Below are 25,734 nucleotides of genomic sequence, written 5' to 3' on the forward strand. Positions count from 1 at the left end.
AGGATAAAAACTCCATGTATTTTATTTACCTTTCTTATTGCTAGACTACCATTATGTTTGGTCAGTGAGTTTCATGTTTTTGGCTTCAAATAAAGCAAGTACTCAACCAGAAGGCATAGTTTAAACCCAGTGGGTTAGTGCATCATCAATAAAAAACCACTTCTGCCCTTCTTTTACTTTAGCCTAAGGTTAGCTTCCTCATGAGTGGCTTTGGATGCTTCTGTAACCTTCCCCACAAAATGCTTATGCAGAAGAACATTGTGTGTTGTACAGCTGCTTCAGGAAACTGCTGATAATGCCAAGCTTAAACGTACATCACAAAGAACACACCAACTCTACTGCAAACCCGGAGAAGAACTCTCTATGGGGAACAGAAAAACCCTTAATTTAACTGGCAACGTAAACTGTAAAAGATGATGGTGCTGCTCATCTGACAGGGTTCTTGTTCCACTTTGTTGATTCTCTCATCCTACGCCTGAACCAAACTAATCATTGTTATTTACAGCAAATAACACACAATTTAAAAGTTAATCTATTTTTTTTTAAAGCTGCAAAGCAAGTCAACTATACAAATCTCTAAGTGTAATTCCCACTTAATATAAATATATCAGATAAATTACAAGCCAGATCTTATTTAGTTAGTAATACCTTGACAAGCAACATTATTAAACCTTTAATTTATTATGTCTTCAATTGATCAGTCTCTTACCTGATTGTTATAAGAACATAACGATCGGTACACAGTTGTCAAGACTATCATGTACATAAGATAGTAAAAGCCCAAAAGAAATTCAGTCTTTTCTTAATAAAATCCATCAAAACCTATTTTTTATTTACAATGATCATATGCAAGCTAATATGGTCTGAAAAAAGACAGTCAGTAATTATGCTTCCTTACAGCATTTTTTCTTTTAACAACTTTGACATAATAAATTTTAATGTCTGCTGGAATCTTATCAAAATTACAGTCGTATGACTGTAGGCTCTATTATGTTAGTCCACATGATGGGAGGAGGGGAGCTGACCGGTTCACAAGAAATTTATTTTGATTACATGATATTATTTTACATTTCAATCACATGGTGACCTGCCTGGTAGAGTGTCAGAGTGAAAGATGAGTTTGTATTCGGGGCTTCAAATGTTACAAGAAAAAAATAATCATAGCAGTATTTCTTATGACTTATGAGATGAAGCAGTAGAAATCACTTGATGTAGCAAATTGTAAGTTTGAAGGATTTACACAGCTAGATCCTCTGTAAACTCAGGGTAGCCTCATTCACATCAACAAAAAATACTGCCCAAGAATCTGACGCTCCATCATCTCATACACTACCAAGGTTCTGCAGAAACTAAATTTCAGTGTTAGCAAAATGCCTCCATCCTTCTTTATTATGAAGGAGAAAGCCAGAACTGAATACCGATGCCCAACCCTTAGCATACACTAAAAATGAAATACGCTTTCCTTGTGGGCCTGTGAAATCACCTTTTCATCCACTTGTATACTCAGCTCCCGTGAATGGGAAACCCATCAGGGCTGGAAATGATCGTGGTGGTGAGGGTTCAGCCAGAGAATTCCTTGGCATAAGGAATTACTTTTTAAACGAAAATCTGAAATGCAACTGTACTATATAGTACTCTATGCACACACACACACAAAAAAATTCTCTCTCTACACACACAGCTACACACATACACACTCACACACTTTTATAAAGATCCAGTGAAGTGCAGTCTGTAAGACTGAAGAATTGCAGTCCCCATTGTCAGGCTTCTGCTGCAGGAAAGCAGAAGCTGTCTGTAAAAGGGAACACAAAGGTATTTGCTAACATTACACATCCTTTTTGTAAGGCATAACTGTGCAAACAGTTTAAGGTCTGCACACTGTTAAACCCTTATCCCTGAAGATGCTGTGAGAATTCCAATTAATTTTAGACTTCATTTAGCAACTTGAATACATTAGGAAAGCAATCATCACAATCCTGCAGAGTGCTTCACACAGCTCTGTATCATACAAAGTGAAGGCTCACCCTTAGATGCAAGGTGCAAGCAATACTCAAAGTAAACCAATCTCTAGCTGTGAATTAGCAGGGTCTGGAGGTACACACCTAGATTTGAAGGCTTCACTCAGACTCTTAGGAGGAAATCAGAGAAGTGGGATAGAACAGATGTGTGGTCCCAGTCCAGACCCCACACTGGCTTCCACTGACTGATTCTTGTGACAGGGGTAACTAAGGCTGCTCAGATCAGTGTCTGCTCCGACACAGAGGCAGCAAGCACAGCCACTGTGGTCTCCGCAAGTCACCTACAACCAGCCTTCACACAGAGTCAACACAACAGGTCATTCTGAAGGAAGGACCATGTATCATCTATGATCTCTAGGGAATCTGCAGTGGTATGTATTTTCTAGCATATTCTTCTTCTCCATGGGGTTCTCTACTGCATTGCTTGAAACCTCAGCATACACAATCAGCATTTCACCTAATATACTACAACCACATACCCAGCCAGGCAGTTGTGAGCACAATTTTTTTTATCTCCACTTTTCCATCTAACATATACTGCTTGTTGGCTTGACTTTTCCTTGTTTTTTTGGTTTTGTTTTTTTTTTTGGGTTTTTTTGGGGTTTTTTAGAAAGAATCATACTAGGAAAAACACAGTGGAGGGCCAATCTGGGAAGACAGGAAGATCCCAGATGGTGTTAGTTGTCATAGATTGACTACATGCCATGACAACTCACAGCAGCTGAGCTGAGGGCCTGCTCCACTCCATTTCATCACATTGAATATTATGTTACATTTTAATGCATATTTAGTAGGTTCACATTTGTCCCCCAGCTTCAACAGTGAAGCCTTGATTTAGCTTAATGCATCTGTGAGACTGAAATTCCTGGTTATCCAAACTCCTAATTGTCTTCTGGTTTAGGACACTCCCATGAGACCCTCAGATAACCATGCTTCCCCTGTATAACACAGCAGTCTTATAACCACATTATAATGCAGTTCTGTCTCACCTATAAAGGCCAGGGCTATAACACAATTTAGCAGTGAGGGTAAAATATGATTTACTTCCATCCACAGGCAAGACCAAATCATGTTATAACACTGAGGCTAAGGGAAAAACTATCAGGTTACAGCACAATCCTCCAAAGTCATTTTGCCTGTTACAACCATAAACTCTGCGTTAGCACCTGATAGCAGAGGGAGCACAGTACTTAAGCAGGCTATCTCAGTTCCTGGGAAAAATATAACTCTGCATGCTGTTAAGGGAATCCATAATTTCCACTGCTGATAATGCACAGAATGGCCAAGACCTCTACAAGCCCCATCTACTGAAATCAATGAAGCCAGAAGAGGCACCAAGGTCATCAATTAATTGTTTGTGTACAATATTTCATGATCTCATAACTAGCAACATAAATATTCATTTCACTCCTGGCCCCTCCAACCAAAACCACTGAGACCTCCTACAGAGCATGTGCTAGAAGACTACAGTGGACCTTCCTGGAGCCTTCAGCACTTCATCTGCTTTTACCTGTAGGAGGTCCCACTGGGACAGAGCAGCTTAAGCTCCAGATGCCCACACTCCACCTTAGGATCAGACTGCACAACGCAGAACACAGAAATCAATTCCCATGCAGCCTCTCAGCTTTGTGGTATCAAGAAATTCACAGTTGTGGTGGGGGGTCTAACTGCCAACTCACAGCTACCATTCCTCTTAAAGAGTTTTCAAAGGAATAAAGCAGCAAATTCTGAATCTGAAACTAGGCTAATCCACTGAATGGTCTTCAGACTGCTTTCACCCAGGTATGAGCCACCATCTTCCTTTCATGGTCACTCTGTCAGGCCCATTCTTGCTGCTTAGCCTGCTTTTTTTAGCTCTGAAGTCAGTCTGGGACCTCAGCTCAGTTGCCTATGCAAAGGCATCTATCTGAGAGCATCTCCACAAACTTGGATCCAACATGCTGTCTTCAGCATGCCTGCACCTTTCTGGGCTAGCAAGTAGAGGCTTTAGCTATCTCAGTTCAGGCAACTGAATGATGCCTTGATGACTTCTGCAAATATCTAGCTTGTATAATACAGTTTTAGAATTCTACAAGTTATTCTAGAGATCTTAACAGAGGAGATACATGACATTAATACTTTTAAGTGGTAGTCAATTGACCTGGGAACAAGGCTGAAGCAAAGACAAATTAAGCAGAATTTCAAACCTAGATTTCAAAACCAGAAGAAAATTTCATTCTCCACCCCTAAGGCCTCACTACAATATTTCTCTTTACCTTTAAAAAACCAGCTTATATACAGATTCTAAGATACCCAGTGTTGCACTTAACTATGTTTAAGTATATATATTAAAAATATCAACCAAAAATCCAGCAAACTTGCTCTTGCTGTTGAACCTCAAAAATCTGTTTGAATGAGTGCTAAAGAACACAACAATGTGGGGAAGAGTCCAACCACATGAGCAACCACATTCAGTTCAGGAGACTGTAAGTCTACTCTGGTCTCAGTTTGTAACCCTAGGCAAGTTAATTAACTTACCTGTGCCTCACTTTCCCCATCAGTAAATCACAATACCCACTCAGATTTGCACAGCTCTCTAAACACTGGCTGGCTACATTACACTTTCAAACCATATGGACCCATCCTGCAAGACCTACCGAGGTCACAGGGATCATGCAATTAAGTAGATGTGTATGGGACCACATGGACTCCTCCAAGGTGTGCAAAAACAGCTCTTCACTTTCAGTTTTCTGTTTTAAAATCTTGCTTGTTCCCTTACAATACTTATTTGTGGCTGCTTAGTATTCATCCTAAAATACATAAAACAACAGAGTCAGAAAGATCTTAACAAAATTTACTTAAAATGTAATTCTAACAAAGTTCTTCCTACATGCAAAGAAGTAACTGGCAGTGAATGTTTGGTAACTTTGACATGAAAAAAAGGGGAGAGATAAAATGCTTTTATGCAAATTTGATTTCCCTATAATAATCTAGAGCTATTCTGCTAGAAGGAATTATCTCCGCAGGCTGGCAGCTGCAGTAGGCAGTGAATTAAAAATGGCTCTGTATATGGGAAAATCTGTTCTATAATCAGTGCTATTCTTAGAGAGGACATCAATCTCACCAGCTCCCACGATGCTCTCTTCGTGCGAATGACATACCACTATGATGTAGAAACTCCCATTACATCACCAGCATTGATTTCCTGAGCACAAGGAATGTGCCACTAACATGAAGGGAAATTTTTTCAGGAGTGACTGTATGATTTTGTATTTTCCATTTAAAAATCTGCAGCAGTAAGTGACCTTATAAAAAAAATTCAACAATCATTCATGCAACTGGACTTGACCTGCACATTCTCACTGCAAGGCTCCAGTTTCTGCTTGATGTTCTTATAGCAAAACCTCTGTTACCAGGTTACAAAACATCAAGATAGCAGATAATGCATGAGTTTTCTTTGAACATTAAAAAGGCACATGCCAGAGGAAACTATTTTACAAAGTAAGCACCTGCTGCAGTTCTACACATAAAATGCCACTAATGATGCAGCTGTGTGACCAACAAACAAAACCACAACATGCATCTGTGCCTTGCTGATCGTACTTCAGCCTTAACTTGTGTGCTGGGTGTAGGATTCAGGCTCATTGTCAAATCAAAGGAAGTTATATTGTAAATAAATAAAACCTTCTATGCACAAAACAATGATTCACAGCTACATCTGACTCTGGTGTTTCCTCAGTAATCTTTGTCCTCATGCTTCACACGTACAGTAATCCTTCTTTTACTATGTCACATGCACTGTAAACCATCTCAGCTTGAGTGATGGATTTGAAAATTAAACAACCTAGGGGGGCTCACTCTTTTTAAAAATCATTTTATGTATCATTTTAAAATAACTTTAGGTAACCTGACACGAATGCTAAGCCACTGGATCTATTAATTCAAGATTTACTCTCCTGTGTTACAGTTTTCCCTGACAAACTGACTTGCAGAAATGTACAAACTGCACTGAAAAAAGCTAACCACAAAATATATTGAAAAAATGCCAAACAACCTCTCCAATTCATGGGTCTTCCTCAGATATTCACATCTTTGGCACTTTCAGGAGGGACAAAAGTTTCCAAAACAGAACATTCTTTTTCTTCAAAAGATGAAATTTCCTATAAGACTGAAGTGAGATAATACATCTTAACCAGAGAAATGGAATTTGATGTTGCTAATTACCACTAAAAGTCTTTAAAAAACATGCCCTTCCTTTTCTTACATCATGAAACTGTGTTTGCATCACCTAAACACATCACTCTTCTGTTGAATTAATATCCTGAGAGTTATTCCATTGCTTTCTTCTGGGGGTTTGTCATGATGACAGCCTGGGCTCTCTGCCAATACAGGCACATGTCCCTCCACCCCTTAACTCTCAGATGCCACAAAGAGGCAGGCTTTCCTGTTCTGTAGGGAAAATACTGAACACACTGCACTTCCCTGGGAACTCCACGCCTGACAACTCTGTGGGGTTAATCTAAAAAACAGCTGCATCCATTTTGTTCATTTCTCTCTGTAGATAAACTGCAAATTGCATTTGAAAATAAAATAAGTTATTTCTAACCTTTCAGCTGGCAGCCAATATCTTGGTAAAAAAGGACATAATTTATGACACTGATGATGTGTGGCTGCTTTCCAGAGACTGTAAACCAGTTTCCAGCTTGCTTTAATGCTAATTTAACAATCAAAGAGTTTCACTATTTAAATAAATGTTAAATAAAATGCAAGTTTTTGAGTGAAGCTGGTCCCTGGATTGGTATCTCAGACTCGGTGGCTGCCAGCCACTCTTGCAACATGTACGTAGCAGCAGTATTTTATTCCCTGTGCTTGGAACACGACACTCCTCTTTCCTTCTGACCTGTAGGTAAGTCCCTGAACGGGGGAAAAAACCCTCTGTGCAAGAGAGGAAGTGCCATGCATCACATCTAAAGTCAGGTCAGTCAGGAAAGTGGGAACAGGACATGCTCATGTGAAAGACTTGAGAGATTCAACCCAGAATTTGCTGATTCCAAAGGATCCACAGCAGGCTGGAGAAATCCAGATGCTCCTTTTTTACTTTTTCGAAGTCCAGCCCCAAACGAAAAGCTTTTACAAGATCCATGCTCCTTTAACTACCCTACCCTGATTTACACTATTTACTGAGCTGCCTATCCTGCACTTTTATTTAAGTAACTTTTGTCACTTGCATCCTTACTGCTTGAAGATGCACCTCTACCCATAAATAGCATGATTATCACATTCCTGTGACTTTCCAGTCCTGCGATGTTAATGATAATATGCTTGCTTTTCACCTCTGAAAAGCTTACCTAGCCAAGAGAATTCAATTTGTTGTACCTTTTTGGTCATCACCAGAACTGATTTCTAAATCAAATCAGTCACCTCTATGCAAGCAAGAGCAAAATGGATTGAATGGACCTGTTTGCTCAACCATCTTACTAACTGGGACAAAATATTAAAAAGAAAAAGCCCAAGGTTGATTGGCTAAATTCAAAAATAAAAAATATTCTTGTAATTGAAGTAGCTATTCTACACTATTCATTGGGACAATAAATAAAAAACACAGCTCTATTTATAGAGCATTACCTTTCTGAAGATAAACACCACAAATATGATTGAAACTTAAGCCACATTAGATTTTCAGCCTTTTCCATTCTGTGAGGATATTGCCTGAGATTTTCTACTCAGAAGCGCAGGAAAAGTAGAGAGGTCACACACCAGCACACCTAAGATTATCTGGAGGTGAAGTCACGATTCCGATACAAATCCTTAGGTCTCACATAATAGACAGTCCACAAAAATTGACCTAGTAACTCCTGCAGAAAGCCTGCACCTCCTAAGCTAATTGCAGGGTATCTTTTAGAGAAACATTCTACCTTCATCTAAAGGTGTCTGGTGACACAGGAGTTGCTACATGATGAAGTAATTAGGTTTCATTATAAACTGAAATGTAAAAATATGGCACAAGTAGTTGCAGTTTTCTAAATTCAGCTACTGGATGTTAAGAGCTACATATTTATTTCAAGAATGAAAAAATTCCTGGTCAAAAAATTCCTCTTATGGAAGGAAGGGCAGACCTGAAGAGAGCACCTTCTAAAAGGTATGGAGTGACACCCACACTAACAGGGTTTTTTGTAGGTCACTGAAGCTATTCTTAAGCTTTTAATTTAATATATGCAGCACAAATGTCCAATTTCTGTACTCGCTTTTGTCACTGGTACTTCTCAAATAAATTCTGGTCTAAACACAGGCATAAAATCATATTGCAAGTGTTGGCCCTGTGTTTTCCCCTTTACTCTCACCTTCGGCTGTAAAGAGAGCAGAGAGTGAAGAGTGAAACTACAGCATGCCCTACCTAACCAACCAATGAAGTTCTAGTGAAGCTCTCATCCAGTTCTTCCAGCGAGTGGCTACAAATAAAGGCATCCCTTTGCTGATAAATTATATGAAGATGAACAACAACCTCCTTCCTCTCATCTGTGTTAAGGCTTCAGTGGCTCAAAAACAGCAGACCTCAGTTGGCTCACACCAATCCAGCTAAAAAAAGCTTGATTGTGCCTCCCTCTCAACTCTATACTCAATGACTAAATTGACATGAGAAAAGGCTTTGTAATCCAGCTGCTGTTCGTCTCAAAGTTCATGACTGTATGATGTGAAGTGGCGCTATGCAAACCAAATTTACAAGCGCACAGCCCAAAAAATGCTCCGGCGGCTGTGTGACCGTGGAGGAACAGTGACACCTAGTGCCGGTGCCTCGGCGGGCTCTGCTCGCCAGCGGCTGGGGACACTGCACATCTGGCCACCAAGGGCCTCTCCTCCAGCACACCACCACTGCTCCAAGAAACTCCTCCCCGTGACACCCTGCCTGCCTTCGCATTCAGGGTGAAAAACAAAGGAAGGGGACATTATGTAGATGCAAGGATCCGCAGGAATCAGGAGCGGCGAAGGAGAGGCAGGCTGACAGAAAAGCAAGTCTTGGAACTCAGCAATTAACAGACCCCCATCTTTCAACAGTGTAGTGATAGCTGGATAAAATATCTTTAAAACCACAAAGGTTACAAAGGAACCTTGGTATTTTATATTTGTATGAAGTGCTCAATCTATATTTCATGTTGGAAAAGTCACCAATTTTTGTGACTGAATTACTCCCTTGGACTTTATGGAAGACTGCGTATTGCACCACTGTGTGTATGCTCAGCTCTCCAAAATTACAAACTGACAATAATTTGCTGAAAACCAGAAATCCTTTACACTAAAATAGTGTTTTTCTATAGAATAATATACCTTTGAATAGGATCTGTATCCTAGTTAATTATGCTATATTAAAAAAAGGTTAAGATACAATATGCAGTCTTTTTAATTAAAGTTTAACATACATTAACATTTCTAGATGAAAACCTGCCATTCTGTGAAGGGTTTTAAATTCTGCTTTGATTTTTTTTTTTCCAGAGCACTGAAGCTATCATATAACTGAAAAAAAGGACTAACAATGTCAGATTCTTTGGTAATTAATTTTGTGTCCTACTGCAGACATATGAAATTCTATCAGCATTATCTTGACAGGCATGTCAACTCTTCTGAAAAATTCCTATCCATTATTTTATAGGCTTTATTATAATTTTGCATTTTTATTAGATATCCAATCTATACAATACAAGTTGTACTTTATGAAATTAAACATATTATAAAGTTAGTTATTAGTGCCAGGAAATAACAACAGAATTGCCAGTATAAAAGGAGTATAAACAGCAAGATAATTGGGTCAGATTTTGCACAGTATCTTTATTGCATCAAATCTACAACACTCTATTGCACAATTGTTACCTTCTTTGCAGCTTTGCAATTCATATTGTATGAATTACAAGTGTCTGAGAGGTATCATAACTTCCATAATATTGCTAAAAAAAATTGGAAACCATGAGAAGCAAGAAAAATAAAAGAATGAAAACCTCTTATCATTTTTAAATTATTAAGTAGGCATTCCTGCTATCCTAATACATGGTATTAAGTATTACAGCAATCTAATCAAAATTGGTCAGCAGGACTGAAAGGACTATCTTTTAGCTTGATCATTACAGTAAGGAAAAAAATGTAACTCCTGAAAACCCTGATCTATTGCTATATATTGCATTTTCTTCCCTTAAAATTGAACCGTCTTTACCTCTTTTTTTCTCTCTAGTAACAGCATAAGCATCTCTTCTTTCTCTTTCTTTTCTTTGTTCTCTAAATCAACGATACTAGCAATTAGCAGAGAAGAGAAAGGGAGTAAAATCTTACAATTGCCAAAGTAAAAGCCTATAGATGCACCAACTTGCTGAAACTGTGTCCAAATTCATCACAAAGGGAAACACCCTTTATCTTACTAATCTCATATGTGAGAAAACAGCATTTGACAAAGGACCTGAATGACAGGCTGACCTTTTTCTCACGTACAACAGTGTGAATGAGGGAAAAATCCAGCCAAATACCTTTGAAGGCTTCTCCTAGCATGAGCTCCACGGTGCTTTTCCCCATGCAACAACAAAGCACCCAAGCACATGCTTTAGCTTTACAGGCTCAAGGTGTTAGATGATTTCATTAGAGCCACCCCATTTTTAAATCTGTGCTGAATGGCCTTGCCAGAGGATTCCAGGATCATGACCAAGGAGAAGAAATAACACAAGGAATATCTGGATGTCTCTTGGATTCTTTAAGTGGTACCAAAGCTATTTCTGCCTAAGCAAATTAAAAGGAAGCAGGGGCTGTATGTGACAAAACTGATGCTAGAAAAACAGATGGTTTGCACTGCCAGCAGGCAAAGACTACTTCACCCACTGAAACTACTCTCAAGACGGAAAAGTACATCTGAAAATAAAAATCAAGACACAGTGTCAGTTTTAGCAGCCAACCTCATCTCAGTATGTCACAAGCACAAGGGAGATTTGCCATAAAAACATAATTTGAGTATCATCTCTCATCATTCAATACAATTTTTCAACTCTTTCAAAATTGCATTGAAAAATCTATATAATGTGTGCTTAGATTAATGAACTGTTTGAATCTGGATCAATACACACTCAAAGATTTGAACTGTTGACACCTGCTGAATACAGCTGTAAGAATGCTTCATTCAGCTTATAGCCAATCAGTACTTTGTAACTACAGGGGTTCCACTTAATAAACAAGCAATCTAATATATGACCTCTGTAGATTAATTTCCTGAGAGCAAGTAAATAATCTGGATTCAAAATTTCCATGATTATACACATAATTACAGTATCACTTACCAATTAACACATTGATTTAAACCTTCTTGGGATTATGTGCTTAAGTATAAAATAGGTAATTCAACCATCACTCAAATACTAAGCATCTCTTTAAGATGGCAAAGTCGTGAGCCACAGAACACTATGCATCTAATTTCTCTTGTGGAAGAAAAATGCATTATGGTAATAGACATTATGAGATATATCATAATTATGTATACTATGGCTAGCTGGGGCTATTATGCAATAGCTGGACCATATCAATAAACAACATGAAACTGCTCTTCCTTTGTAGGAGCAAAGCTTTTTATATTACGTAGTTCATCTAAGTCTCCCACTGTACTTAATAATGAAGCTGAGTATGTGTTTGGACTTTGGGTTTTTTATTTCTGTGTACACATACAGAGCAACCTTGCCATTAGTTACCAGTGGTCTAACAAATATAACAACAGAGATCCATCTATGATGGTTTATTGCTACACTTTTAACAAGGACAATAATGTATGCAGATTTAGATTATATAGTAGTTCTTGACAAAACTGCCTTCTTTAAACATTAATATAGCTTTCTATATAGCAGCACTGCAGTACATGAAGACAAATGAAAATCTCTACAGAACTCTTGCAGATCTTATTAAGTTTAAATATTGATTCAAGGGGGGAAATGAAAGCAAGGGTGAGTCCCCAAGAGACTATGCTTCTAAGGTATATTTCCTGTCCTATTTTGTTTTTAATATTAAGATCTTTTATCCACTGCTCAGTTGAGTATCTATCATTCACATATATACCTTGAGGGGAGAAAGAATTCACATCTGGAAGCAAATCATTATGTTCTTTCTTATCTCTTTCTTGTGAGTAATCCTTTCACACAGAAAATCAGAATATATAATAAACAGCCACATTTCAACACATGGTATTGCTTGCAGTTTCAAAACTATAGAACAGAGATAAGTAACTTCCAGAAAAAAATTTTGAAAATCTGGTTAAATTAAATGTACAATACTTAAGGAAAAAGAGTAATAGAAATACAAAAATTCAATAGCAGGTTTTTAATGCTTTATTTTTACATAGATCTTTTGATGCTATGCATATTTCATATCATAGAAGCATGGAAGGGTTTGGGTTTGGGTTGAGAGGGACCTTATAGACCATCTAGTTCTAACTCCCCCGCCATAGGCAGGGACACCATCCACTACATCAGGTTGCTCAAAGCTCCATCCAACCTGGCCTTGAACACTGCTAAAGAATGGTGCATCAACAACTTCTCTGGGCAAACTTGTTCCAGTGCCTCACCACCCTCACAGTAAAGACTTTCTTCATCACATCTATTCCAAACCTATTTTCTTTATGTTCAAAGCCATCACCCCTTGTCCTATCACTACATGCCCTTGTAGTATGCAATCACTACATGCCCTTGAAGAAGTCCTGCAGATTTACTGCAGCACATCTTTAAATACTGGGAGGCTGCTTTAAGGTGTCTTCAGAATATCTCATCTCCAGGCTGAACAACCCCAATTATATGATATGACTATCGCTGAGAATCACAAATACTTGATTTTAAAAAAAAAATAATAATTTAAAAAAAAGGGCAGAAGATCAGCTTAACTGTCTCAAGTTATTTCCAGAAAGTGCATCAGTAGTAAAAGTTGCAGCATAATGCAGAATTTCCTTGTATCCTTGAACTTTTTTGCAATACCCACATAAATAATGTAGTAGGTATATATATGCATTCTCCTTAAACATACATATATACAACAAAGCCATACCCTGTCTCAGCCACCATAATCCAGCTTGAAGAGACTTGGGGTATTGTCAGCAGCCATTCAGTAAAATGAGAAACCAAAACCAGTAAAGAAACAATTGATAATAGTAATAATATATAGTTTTCTCAGGCATTAACTATTGGATAATGACCACTAGTGACTTTAAACTATATATTATAGCTTAGGTATGGTATGATGCTCACAGCAGTTTCATAGCTAGAAAGAAAGTAATACAATCTTGCCATAAACACTCACACTGTTACAAAGCTAGTTTGCACGCATGGATTTCTCCCTCTCCAATGTTATCCCACTAGGCAGCTTTATAATGATCCAAAAAAATACATGCCTTGACTAACAGTGCTACACTGGAAGAGAAAACACCAAGTCCAGAATGCTGAATGAATTTTTAGACAACACATGTTGTACAGATGTTGGAATGCTCACCTCCCATATCGCCTCATGAGAGACAATAGCTCTTATAATGTACACACTCTTCAATACATTTCACTGTGCACCACTCTGAAAATTCCTCACTACTGCTTCCCCCAACTCCACTGCTATCTATAACTGCAGCCACTCAGAAAAAGCAGTTTATCTCAGTAAGAATCCAATCCACTTCTAGTAAAAACTGTGAGATGCTGAGTCTTTCCACTCACTGTGAAGGTTAATAGATCAACACTGAAGTGCCTGGAAAGGCCCTAATTGGATGAATCCTGACCATGAATGAACCTCCTGGCTGCTATCACAGGAGCCAAAAGGCATTAAAGAAACAAAAAAGGAAAAAATTACATTAATTTGGACACTGGCCTGAAATACAAGAGGTTCAGACTGAATTTTACCAGCGTTAGTTTTATGCCTGCAACACTGTGCTACTCTCTGCAGAGACAATCAGGCTAATTCCGAACTGTAAAATCCTATATATCCTTCTGGAGCAATCAGTACATTGACATAATTAAACTGCCTCCACAAGTGAGCACCAGCTCAGATGTGTCAGCCAGCACTTCCCTGTGCCGTGCAGACATACCCAGCTTGAGACATTAATCTATTTTGTCCACACCAGTAAACCACCATGAGTACACATGCAATGGTATTGGGGACAGCCTTAGCCACCGTGATTTTAAAATACCTGTGTAAGCTCAGTGGCACAAAATTTGAGTTAAGGCAAGGTAAATGCAAATCCCTAAGAAAACAAATTGTTTAGAGTGCAGATTTACAGAACATGTAAGCACATGGTGGACTTAAATAGCAAACCCCAATTTTGACAACCTAACAGGTTTTTTTTCATAGCTGCAATTGCCTGAATTTCCTCTCATTTTCAGATGCATTCTCTAAACAAGGGAAAAGAACAACCACCAGCCATTTATCCTCTCCATTTACAAGATGTGGTTGCACAATTTCAGATTTCATTTCTACTGGCTCAGCAGTATGGCTTCATAAATGGCCCCATAAGGTTGTCTGCTCTATGAGTATTTTAATAGAGTGCTCCTGGAATGCTCTGAGTCTTAATCACAAACAACTTGACAAATAATGGGCCACACTGTCAAAACAACTCATCTCCCATTTGGGTACATATGTGGGAATAAAAGTAGCTGCTGGATGCTAAACACTTTTGCAAATCCAGCCATTTAATTTAGGTACCCAAATGGGAGCTGAGCTCTTTAAAATCTGGCCAAATATATTCTTGAAAGGAAGAAATACAGTGAAGCTGTGTAAAGTTCATCCTTTCTTCCAGAAGAAAAGGTCTGGCTTCTTCATGCCTATGAATTTATGAGGAAAAACCCTTTCTCACCATCTGTGATTATAGGTCATGAACATTTCCAAGCTCACGTTGATATTCCTAACTACCTCTTTAAAAGAATTACAGAATTACCTATTTAAACATAATCAAAGAGAATGGCACAGAGTCTACAAAGTACATGTACAAATATACAATCCACATTTGCACTAAAACTTCTCTAAATGCTTCTCTCACCTGCTCTTGGGTTTTTTATATCCCACAGGCCTTCAAAAAAACACAGAAATGATTAAAACATTTTTTTTTCTACACCAATTATGACAAACTAGTTCACAATGGCGAGCATGATAACATAAACAGGGTAGGAAACATGAAGTTATGAACAGAGAAAAGCAAAATGGTTCAGTGGTAAAATATGCAAGCAAATCAGTCCAACTGCTCCAACTGCTGGACCACACAGCCTACTTCTCTGGAAGTGCAGCAATTAAAAAGGCTTTTTTTGAATGCTAACAAATAACTCAGTGTGAATTTTTCCAAAATTTCTGTATACGTAAACCCTACTTTTCTGTTGCAGCTTCCCTTTGATATAAAGCATCATTAGTTCATACAATGACTCACATAAACTTTACCATTTTGTTCTCCTACTGTTATGGGAAATCATAGGGTCTTTTCTTGTTCTGTATTATTCCCATGAGTTGAGTCTCTAAGGAACAATCAATTTCCCATTTAATTTTTCGAAATAAGATTCCAAGTTTTAGGATGTCCTGGTATGATTTGGCATCTAATACTGCTCTCTGTAAACAGGAAACAATTTCACCAGCCAGGATGATATGCCTCTTCACGAGCTGAGCAAGCCAGTGGGATACTTCACATGTAGCCAGAGTAAGAGACAAGTTATCAAAAAGAGGTGTTGTATAATGTAATGTAAAACTGAAAAGAATAACTATTCCAGTAGCAAAGCACATTCCTATGCTTAAAATGGAGCAAACAGACAACACGTTCCCTAAAAAGTATATATTAATCTTTTTTGTATATAGGAAGATGTTCACTCCCACAGCCTTCTTAACAATTATATTAAATTCTCTTATTAAGTAAACTACAGTTACCATCTACATTTGAGCACATGGCTGACTCCTCAGGTGACCCAATTTCTATTGCTGATATTCAAGAAGCTGCTAATTCTTTGTGTCTGGCAAAGCCCCAGTTCCCAAACAGCTTACTACTGATTTTTGTAACACCTCTATTGACAAAATGATACAAAAGCAAGTTAGCTTGCATAATGACTCCCCAGCCCACCTAGTTAGCCACCCATCCTCCAACACAGACTTAATGCAAAGCAGGGACAGTCACATGCCAATACCTTGGAACATCAGAAATGCTGAGTACATCTCCTCCACTCCAAATGTTACAGCAGCCTCATGGCATTGCTAATGACTCCAGGTATAGAAAAACTTTAAATGGTTTCATATATATATATATATATATATATATATATATATGAATGAAAAATAAACTAAATTTAATATATATGTATGAAAACATAATAAAAAGTTTAATTTAATGAGAAGGCTCACCTGGTCTCTTAGAATGGATTTGCTTTATCTTTTGTATTAGAAGTTTGGCAATACCCTAAATATTAGGCATCTCCCAGTAGGATTTAATTGCTATTCTATTACCATGGAATGTATTTTCATAGGACTGTTCTTAATTGCACAGTAGTTTCTCACCAAAAAATCATCCTGCAAGCCAGTCATTGCTACAAGTATCCATTGTTCCATCCACAGGGGACAGACAGCCCAAAGGACAATCAAGGTCCCTGACCTCCATGTCAGTAGTTCAACAGGGCGAGGCAGCAAAACATCATCTTCAAGTATCTTGGATCTATCTTTCAGTCCTGGCTTTTTTTTCTGTAAAATGTCATTAGCATTTGGGAGAGAATGGAGGGAAATAACTCCTGTCTTTTGAAACAGAAAACCTACAGATCGGATTAATCACTTCCCAAAGAACAACTTAAAAGGAACATGGAGTAATGGCAGTATTGCTTCTCCAACAGGTGCTGAATGGACACAGACTTTCTGAGCAACGAAGTATAGTTCTTGCAGCTGGAATTACGGGAGAAAAAAAAAGTCTATCTAGAGAATGACATACCATCATCTCCTGGTGCAGATTCAGAAGGTTCTATGCCTCTTCTGGCCCCGAGTATAGAGCACTTTTGGCAAGGCACTCTTTTGGCCAAAATCCTCTCAGATGGAAGCTATGGAAGTGTAAATTAATGTAACCATTGCTTCTGCCAGGAGGCTGAACAACTAGAAAATGTCTTTATGCTGAAATTCTGGACTTGGCATTCAAATAAAGTGTGCATTAGAAGCATGTTTTCAACTAAATCACAAACCAAAACATTTTAAAAAAGCATCTGAAATAAACTGAGAGTCCCTACTGTCAACTCAGTCAACATCCCAATATTTAGTGTTTCTTAAAGCCACAGCTTTGTGACAATAAAGTACAAAATTCAGTTTCACAACTAGTTTTTCATTAGCCATAGCTTTTAATTGCCATTGAATTTGCAGTTTTTGAATGCCCCTTATTGCTAACAGCCTGATGACCTCTCTTTTTGCAGCACAACCAAGACAGGTTTTGTAGAAGGAAATGTGTTTCTCATACATTAGAGATTCTCTGAAGAAATCACTGTGCATGCAGGCAAGAGAGATCATTGGGAAAAAGTCTTCTTGAATTGCAGAAAATTCCTTCATTGACACTGCTCTGGGTGAAGACTAGAAGTGACTTGAGTGGTAGGAGAGGTGGGCAGAAACAAGGTAAAAGAAAAGAGAGAGGAGAGTTCTTCAAAGGAGAGATTCAGCGAAGTCCTGCAGGGATCTGTTCCAGATCCATAGCTGTTGCTGTCCAACATACTACCAAATAATCCAGAAAAAGCATGAAATTAACCTTATTTTGAATTCAAACATCAAGGTTTGTAGATGTCATCAAGTTATTCAAGAAATTAAAATACAAAAACTATTTTACGAGAGTTACCAATGATTAACAGTATCATTGCCAAATGACAGATGAAATCTATTCTTAATAATTGTTAAAACAACCCTCCACAACTTACATGTTGGGATCTGAAATACCTGACATACCATATGACAAATTTTGACGTTATAGCAGAAACCATACGAAATCCAAGCTTGGTGCTCAGGGACAGTCAAACATGCAAATGAAAATTTTGAAATTTTTAGGACAGGAAAGAAAAAAGAATATTATGGCACAACCTAAATGAGAGGTTCATCCGGACCTTGAATACTGTGCACAGATATTGCTGGCTCTTCCCAGAAAAGACAACAGAACCAAAAAACAAGGAAGGATGACCATCTTGATGAAAAGCATGGAACAGCTGCAGTGTGAAGAATGACTAAAAAGAGAAGGTATCTTAAGCATGGAAGGAACTAACTGAGCATTTATGAAAAATGCCATTCATGTCTACAAATTCAGAGGGGAAAGTAGTAAATAAAGAATGATTTTTCAGCATTTCCTTCAAAAGAAACAGAGGTCATCAAATTAAATTAGCAAGTGAAAGGCTCATGAATGACGTGGTTCTTCCTACAAAATCTAGCCAAGTTGTATCATCAATAGCCAGAGGATGAGGTTTATGCCAAAAATGTTCATGGGTTAAAAGTTCAATTGGACCAATACATGGAAGGTGGAAAAAAAAAACAACAACAAAAAAAAAGGCATGCAGAACCATTCAAACTTAAAACCTACAGCAAAGGAAGTCCCAGACAACTGGAAATAGGAATATAAAGATGAAATACCAAAATTGGTTTTCTGTTTCTTACTCCCCCTTTGACCACTGACCTTTGCTATTGGTTACCAGCTGAAAAAAGATACTGTAAGATACTGGCTACAAAAAGCTCCAGTCAAAGCCCTAATGTTTTCCCTACACCCCTTACTGAAAAGAGATGTTTTACAAAAATGGATGGTCTCTTCCAAATTCCCACAATTTGGCCAGGACTCCATCCTTCACGTCAATAGCATACCTGTTCTAGTTACTTCACCCTCTGATCAACATCATAGCTAAGTTCCTCTGAACTGCAAGAGCTGCTGAAAGACAAAGTTGAGAAAAGATGTGAGTAATTTTATGCTTTCCTTACTGGCAGTACTACATCAACATAATATAGCTGCTTTTCCTTCCTTTTCCCACTCTGCATCCTTTTACTATGAAAACACTGCAAATAAGGTTAAATTACTCTTTTACAGCAACAGTACATTTGCAGAAGTTAGGATATGACATGACAAAAATTAAGTCATTGTCAGATTTGGTGCAGGTGTCATTTTTCTTTAGATTGCATACAGTATTGCAGCTTTTTCCCTCAAAAACCTCATGGAAAGATTTTGAATAGACATCACGGGTTGCAAAAGCAGAACAAGCTTCTCATAAATTTCTACTACCCAGGCACTATAATAAGAGCTTTTTTTGCCATCTACCTCATTTCTTTGCCAATGGAATGCAGAATCATCATTAGTCTTTCCAGCATGCAGCCAATTAAGTTCCAGTGAATTGTCTCTTCCAGTTTCAGGTGTGTGCAGATAAGCTGTTTTCCCTTGCAGCTCTCCTAAGGGGCATACTTACCTTTTAGTGAACAACTACAATCGGTGCAGATTTTAAGAACAACTGCCAGAAGATGCACAATTATTAGTGCCACTTTAAAAAATGCTATTTAATCACCAGATATCAGGGCAGCACAGAGTGTGGTGCATAGGAATTAGCTATTCAAAGACATGGTCTTACACTAACATACTCTGATGTAGGCTGACTTTGTGATTTTCCTTGAATATGAACTCAGCATCCAAAGGTGCTTTATATCACTGTAAGTCTAGATATTACTGTGGCATATAAGACACATCAGAAGGTTTTTGTGGCTCACAAGACTTGGAAGGATATTCTCAGAGCACTTGTTGACAAAAGAAATGTCACACTGATCACAGGAAGTGGAGGGGGTAACAAGTATAGACTGGTAAACAAGATCACAAGGTATTTATACTTGTATAGACCTCTGTTCTGACTCAACACAGCTACTTGTCTGTTAGGCCTTTAAGACCAGGCACTTCAAAACTCAATACTTTTCCTTCTGGAAAGTTGAGAGTACATCATATTCCACCTGGCTCTGTACTGTCAGTGCACCTTCTTCTTGCTTCATTCAGCATCCTGCATGTGCAGCACACAGGCAGCACATGTATTTCCCAATATCATACTTTCAGTGACAATGAGCTTCTCCTAGAACGTCAGACTGGGGTTAAAGTTTTTAAAACCATAAGATTCAAGAATCTAAAAAGAGCCTTTCCAGTAGTGACTTAGATTCCCAGAAGCTTAATCCTCATGAGAAATAAAATAGGACAGGAGGGTCTCAAAACTCCTAGTAATTTTTGAGAATATGGCAATTTTTCCAGATACTAGCTTCTCTCTTCACTTCATTCATGTATTTTTCATCTGTCCGTTCTCCCACCTCTCCTGTCTTCTTTTTTAACCAACCTAATTATCTCTTTTCTTCATCCTTTTAAGAGAGATGCATCTCTTTACACATTTACCCTTTCCTCTCTAACACCTGGAAGTCTTGTATACATGAAAAAGAAAAGATGGTATTTTGGATTCAAAGGCTTCTTTTTTTCACTGCAGTAATGTTCTAGAAGCCATTGTTACCTTGGCTCCAGAGGAGTGAAGGATAAAGATTCATACAGTGGTAATTGACACTCCCAGCTCATAAGCTGCACACTTATCTTAATCTCAGTGCACTGATGACATGGGAGACATGATCCCTCTGCCTGAAAGCCCTGTGCCACACCTGGGATCCATCTCACAGATAGAATGCCAGCTGGAATGCCATAGTTATCTTTCCCCCTTTATCTGCAGTAGGACAGAGTACTTTTAAGTTACTGTGAAGAACTCAGATGCTGCAAAGGAATACACTGGTCCAGCAGTATGGTATGCTGGACTGCACCCCACTTGCTTTAGATCTCCACAGAGATCCCAGGCTGGCTCTATTTCCACACTTTTTCAAGAACTGCCACACTTTGCTCTCACTACACGTCAAATTTAAAGGGCAGCAGAACACTATAAAGTGCAAGGCTATTATCCCTGGGTCGCTGGAAAGCCCACCAATCTCCAAACGATCATGGGCTCAGGTAATAGAGAGGCCCATTTCTGCCGGCTATTAAAGAATGAAGGAGGGGTCTCCTGAGCCAGCACACAACTCATGGCCAGTTGGCGAGCTCTCCTACTCCCTGACAGATTCCTCCCCTGAGGCCAGCTGGCTCACACGGAGGCAACAACAGTGATGCTCTAGGGCTTCAACATGGACAATCATATAAGAGATGGAAAAGACCTAGCAGGTCACCAAGTTCCTTTATCTGCCAATGCACAGAAAGATTTATGTGCTAAGAGTATAACCAGTGCACCACCACTTGAAGACTTTTATTTTCATGTCAAGCCTTTGTCATCACTTCTTACACTTGGATAATCACGGTATCTGGGCTACACTGATTCAGATCACCAAGGTCTGATGTATCAGAATACAGAAATATTACCTCCAACAGCAATTAGGCACTGCCAATATATCTTGCTTCGTTCAGGAAGAACTTACTCTACAAAGCAGAAGGTCTGTAAGAAACTTAAGTAGACCAATCTTTTTTCTATAAAACTATGTAAAAAGAGAACACACTCAGAAACCTGTAGGTTAGTATACTGCTGCCATCACAACAAAGACTTGATGTTTATGTTCATATAGGGTTACTGCCAAACACCTGTTTGCTCAGATTACAAAGACCTCTATGCTTTTCATCTCTAATACCCAAGAAAATGCTGGAACTGTTTTTACTGAAACGGTGTTTGTTCCTCCTTCAAAGAGACACAGGATTCAGCCTTTCCAGGCATAACTTGTAGCTGCTGTTCTCCTGGTTCAGTCTTCTCTTGCATCAAGTAACACTGTTATAATGCTAACGAGGTGCCTCAGTTATACATATACTGAAGTAATTCTCCTGTCGGTATACTGTCCTTTGGCATGCAAAGTGGCAAGTGATTTTAGGACTAGGATGTACGTTAGGAAGCTTGGTGCTGCTCCTATATTATGCCATTATTGGCATTGTATGTATATATTTATATATATGTATTTATATTTTTTTACTTTTTTTTTTTTATATATAGGCCGTGGCTGTAATGGGATATTGGTTACTGACAAAACAAAAATTCTTGGTCCTCAAAAATGTCCAACTTCTGCACTTCTCAGCCTAAGAGGCCAAGCTATTCTTCCTCTTTCATGTGTGCTTTATCACCTGTTGTTCTACTGAAAATGGCAGCCCTACTGCTCCTCAGAACTAGCCACTGACACATCTGTAATACTGCCATAACAGGCATTCCTCTGAACTTGCATCCCTGTACTAAAAGAACAGCTTCTTCTCACAAGTCCACTGTACCTGAGGGGAAAAAAAGAGAAGTCAGATTCACAAAAAATGGTGTGCATTAGAAGTAACTCCATGATTTTTGCAAAAGCATCAAAAGGACAACAGGGACAATGGTAGTGTCAGATGTCACAATAAGCAAAAGCAAAAAATGTCCAACACTGATCAAACATTGCTGGTCAAAGAAGAAACATCAGCTGGCTACAGAGCAGCATTACACACCAACTGGATTATATATAACACAAGCAATCTTGCAATTCTGTCCTGTCCTACCTCCAGATTCTGTTGTTTTCAGCAGAAAGGTTGACACATCTGCAATCAGATGCAAAGACAACACCAGGAATTGTTAAAAATTCCTAGGTGTAGATTCTTTGAAGGAGCACAAGGTGTTCCCTGAAAACTACTTCATTTAACAACACAGCAAGAGAGATGTACACAGAACTGAGCTCTGGCACTGTGCCTCCACCTTCAGGAACACTATCCACATCTGCCTTCAGCTCCTCCTGCAAAAGATACAGCTACTATGGAGCTAATGGATTTATAAAATAAGGAAAAAATTATAAAGATTCACTACCCATGCTACGTTCCCTTCTACTGTTCATTGCATTCAGATCACAGGGAGGCTGTAAAACAAGTCTTCTGTGCCCTGTGCCCTTCCTGCCACTGGTATTATTTGTTCATTAGGTTCATAGAGAACAACATGCTATCTGCACATGAGGCTTTCCCTCTTAAAAAGTAAAAGGATATGAAAAGACATGAAAAACAGTATCCCTTCAGCAGTAAATGGTAGTGAGGAGAAGAGAGCTAAACAGCAGCAGCACTCCTTCTAAAACTATGAACCTGACCTTAAAAAATAATCTGCTTGTATGCTTTTTTTTAAGTGGTTTGCCATACACTTACAAAAAAAAATAATAATACAAGGACCCTTTCATGGAGCCACTGATCTTATACAAAATAAAACAATATGTCATCATTCCTCATATTGAAATTAAAAAACCTTTCACAGCTAATTTCTTCACTATCAAGAGCTACCAGCTCTCATCTAAGTTCAGTATAGCCTGAGATAAACCTTAAGCTCTTAATGCTATACAGTGGAATCGCTGCACACAGACAGATCTATGTACATGTAAAATTAAAACTTGCGGTACATGTCTGTCAAGGCACTGCCTTTCAACCTTTGCAATCTTCTACTTACTTGTTTTCTAGCAATTCCTGAACACTTTAAACTGGGTTCTCCTACATCACCAAGATCATAAAGAGAGTGGTTCTCACCAAAACTTACTTCTAAACTCCTGATTAGTGTGCATGACAAAAAAAAAAATTAAAAGCTGCACTTTGTAGAAGCTATTGTGCCTTCATCTACAGAAACAAGCTGTGCTCAAAAACTGCTTAGCTTACAGTATTTCCAAACCACCCACAAGCTCCATGGAATTTGATACAGCAGATATGCATAATACTTGCTGCACTTGAGACTACTATAGGAGATATGCCTGCTGAATCAGCCTTCAAAAACCAGACTAATCATAAGCCGTGGATAGCACGAAACTGTTCTCATGAGGGCACAACAAATTAAGTGTGCACAAGGAAGTCTGCTTCACTAATGGATCCAAGGTATAAGGCTTTGCAAATTCACCAGAAGATGATCAGCCGAAGTGGAAGAACTTTGAGTAGGCAGGAAAGGCAAATCAACTGACAGCAGAATAATCTTCTCAGATGGGCAAGGCACAGGGAGCAGCTGCTCCATCAACCACCCCACTGAACTCATTTCCCAGCAGTGGTTAGAGAAGCAGTTCTGTGAGTCAGAATTTTATAGGCATCAGCAGCAGAAGAAATCTGGCTGTTCCTCTTTCAACAGCGAAACATGCAGAAGGAAAATGGTACACATCTACGTTATGGAAACCAAGACTTTGAAGACCTGGGTACCCCAAATATCCCTTTTGGCAACTTACAACACACTACATCACCTGTCCCTGTGCAAGCCCAAATTCCAAATTACTTGGTATGATGGAAAATGTTACCAAGTCAGAAAACCAGACTGTGGTCATTAACAGAGACCTTTATGTAGTTTCAGAGTGTTTCTGCCAACCCTACTAGCATGGAGTCAAAAGTGGCAACATCATCTCTTACCTCTAAAATGCCCGTTAGAATGTGTCTGAAGGCAAACATGGTAACAGCAGTGCCCAGTTCAACTACTTGCTGTGATGAAACCATTTGCTACAATACCAGCAAAGGCCTATTTTATGTCACCTTAAGTAATGTATTTTAACAAGTGCATTAAAATTCAACCACTGGCGGAGGGTCAGTCACCCTATGGACACATTTCTTTCTTCTGAGGCTACTAAGGGAGTCCAAACAACTGTGTATAGACTCTTGGTTAATACTGCCCAAGATGAATTCCACCTCAAGTATGTACACTTCACCAAATCCAGCTGCCAGAAAAGCTCTCCAACACCACAACTTTCTGCCTCACGGGATATGTTTTACGTGCACAGTCAAATCAAATATAACACTTCCATAACGTTTTAGGGAAAACTGGGGGTGGCTGCATGTGTGTTTATTGATGCCACATCAGGCTATAATAAAAGAAGTGAGAGTTCTGTCTCCTTAACAATGTACTGATTCAATTGGTCCCAATGGAAATTAACCATTCACTCTTTTGCATAAGACACAAGCATCTTCTGATATAGACCACATGAAAACTGTTAAGAGTTTTCTCTCCTCTCTGAGGCTGCTCCTGTTGCTCCCCAGCATATGCTGATGTCCTTTCCCACTGACTGGGAATGCACCAACATGCTGCTCCAGTCAGGATGGCAGGCTAAGGCCTCACTCCAAGATCAAATGCATACATGTCCATAAGGAGTTCATTCCCCCTCTGTCAGGCTTCTGCTGGAGACCTAGAACATTCTATCACTTTGCTGAGAAGGAAAACAAAATTAGAGCACATCTTTTCATTTGTAAATTATTCTGATTTAACACCATGTTCCACCACTGTATTACTGGCAGTAACCATACAAGCTTTGTGGCCATCAATGCAGAACCCAGATACAGCTGTCACAGGTCCTGTGTAAGGAACAGCACACAGGTGCACTGCTCCAGGCACAGATTTGTTAAGTTCTTCCTTCCCCCAGGCAAAAGAAACACCCACTGATACAAGCAGCAACACTAAACCTCTTTCCTTTATATTGTCAGATGCCAGAGCTGGCGAGTCCATTTTCCTGTGTACCCATATTTGCTTGAGATGGCAGTGTGCAGAGTGGCTACTCTCCATCCTCCTCCTTCATCCTGTCACACACACAGCCCAAGGAATCTTTTTATGCTTTCCCTCTCTGCTTGCAAAAAGCAAGTTACAAGACTACTTTCATATTTGTCTCTTTACAGACACACCAAATAGATGGCTTCCCATCATGGCCCTGCATGTTTATTCTAGTAAATTATTCAACTTATTCTGTGTGGAGCAAATTAATTTCTACAGCAATTCAGCTGCTACTCCATCTACAGCATATA

The sequence above is a fragment of the Zosterops lateralis genome (genome assembly GCF_965231275.1).
Source record: "Zosterops lateralis genome assembly, chromosome: 5".
In the NCBI taxonomy this organism is placed as follows: Eukaryota; Metazoa; Chordata; class Aves; order Passeriformes; family Zosteropidae; genus Zosterops; species Zosterops lateralis.